The following is a 2,226-nucleotide window of genomic DNA, read 5'->3' as shown; positions in this document are numbered from 1 at the left end:
GTCCGCGGCCCGCCCGCGGGGACGCGCCCGTGGGGCCTCGGCGAGGACGGCCGGTCAGGCTGCGCGCGCCCGTCTCCTCAGGCCCCCTCCAGGGCTTTGGCAGCGGGCTCGCTCCATCCCCCGGGCCCGGGCCCGGGCCCGCGCAGTGGGGGCGCCTCGCGAGGACGCGGCGGGGGCGGGAGGACGCGCCCGGAGAAGGGTCTGTGAGCACAAAGTCCCGCTCCTGGCTGCCGCCGCCGGCGCGCGCTCGCCGCCACCACGCCGCCGGCCGAGCGGCAACGGGCAGGCCCGGCGCAGCCCCGCCCCTGCGCGCATGCGCCGAGGCCCTGCCGCTCCCGCCCGCCTGCACGAGGGTCCGAGCGGGCCGGCTCACCCCTCGGCCCGCGCCTCCCGCCCGCCGCGCGCCGGGCCCTGGTCCTCAGTCCGGCGTGACGGGCGCGGGGCGTAGAGCGTGGGAGCTTTCCAAGGGCCTATGGAGAAGTTTGAGACTAGAATAAAGAAGAAAAAAAGCTAAAGGTTTACAATTAACTTAAAAAATTAAACGTCCATGAGATTTCCCGTTTCAGCTGGTCAACTGCAACTCTTATAGTTGACACGGCGGGTGTTTCTCTGTAAATAAGACTATCGGGGGTCTGCTGCACTCGGAACTGTAAGGACGCCTGAGTGGTTAGGAAGGACCACTACAGACTAGATGAACCTTTCAGAGGCCCTGGACAAGGAGGAGGTTGTGGTGAGATCCCCTAGACGCACACACTCCACCATCCACACGCTGCGTGTCAGTTAAAGCTACGCACCCTTCTAAAGCGTAAGCTAAGGGGAAGGGTGGGTCTAGCTTCAGATACAGCTGAATTCAGGAGTTTATAGGATATTGGGCTGTGTACTCGTCATCGTTCTGGTGGGGAGGTGGGGTGGGGGAAGGATGGCATCTTCTGACCAGCCAGGCCTGGATCTCCTGCCTCCTATGGTAGGAAAAGGGCAGAGTCAGCTTTGCATAGCCACGTGTACTGCGGATCTTGGAGAGAGGCTGCTTCCGAAAGGAAAACTGAGGTGCTGTTTCCAAGGAAAGGATGTGGATGCAGTGCAGGCTAAAACATCACATGTCTATGAGTGCCTTCTTAGGGACGTGCTTCACAGCTTCTCCCTCCAATTCCTTCCCTTCCACCCTGACTACCATGGTCTCTCTAGTCCCTGTCCTGGCTTATTGAGACTGGCTTGTACTTGCTTCCTTGCCTCCAGGAAGCACAGCCCCTACCTTCACCAAAGCAACCAGGCCGCCTCCCTTGGCCAGCACTCACACGGGGCTCTGCTCTGACCCTCCTCCAGCTGGACCCTTCCTCACAGGGCAAGGAGTCCATGAGACCAAGTTACCCAAGCTCAGGTACCGGAGACCTGGAATTCCCTTTCCAAACAGCCCTGGGCCACTTGGGACCTGCATGGGACTCTTCCCCAGTGGAGGTCTCCTTGCTCTGCTCCTCTCGCTTGGCATGCCCTGACCTGCCCTTGCCTGTGATGCTCATGCCCTCTACTCCCTTGTTCTTTATTATTTTGTTTGTGTTTTTGTTTTTTGTGAGAAAGATTCGCCCTGAGCTAACATCTGTGCCAATCTTCCTCTATTTTGTATGTGGGATGCCCCCACAGCATGGTTTGATGAGTGGTGTAGGTCTGCATCTGGGATCTGAACCGGTGAACCTGGGCTGCAGAAGCAGAATGCACAGAACATTAACCACTTGGCCGTGGGGCTGACCCCTCCTTGTTCTTTAAAGGGTCTTTCAAAGTGTGGGCTGCCCATGGCCCCTGGCAAGAGAACGGATTGTAGAGGCCCCCAGACACCACTCTGTTAAATCAGGTCAGAAGAAAGAGGCTTCCTTTAAAGTCCTTCTCAGCCCTTCTGAATTTGTCGAGGAGAGAGATGGTTCTGGAATACTTTTAACACTTCTCTGGCAATTACTAACCTCCCTTTTAAACACCCTGGGCTGATGCTAACAATGCCCTGCATTTGGTCATGTAGTTGTCTTCAATTGTGTGCAGACGTTGCCTTTGGGGCAAGAGGCTTTTCATTTATAGTAGTGATACCTTTTAAGAATTGTGGTAAATACACGTAACATAAAATTTACCATCGTAACCATTTCTTTTTTAAAGATTTTATTTTTTCCTTTTTCTCCCCAAAGCCCCCTGGGTACACAGTTGCACATTTTAGCTGTGGGTCCTTCTAGTTGTGGCATGTGG

Source organism: Equus quagga, chromosome 7, assembly GCF_021613505.1.
Source record: "Equus quagga isolate Etosha38 chromosome 7, UCLA_HA_Equagga_1.0, whole genome shotgun sequence".
NCBI classification, from domain to species: Eukaryota; Metazoa; Chordata; class Mammalia; order Perissodactyla; family Equidae; genus Equus; species Equus quagga.
Note: the sequence above shows the minus strand (reverse complement) of the source record.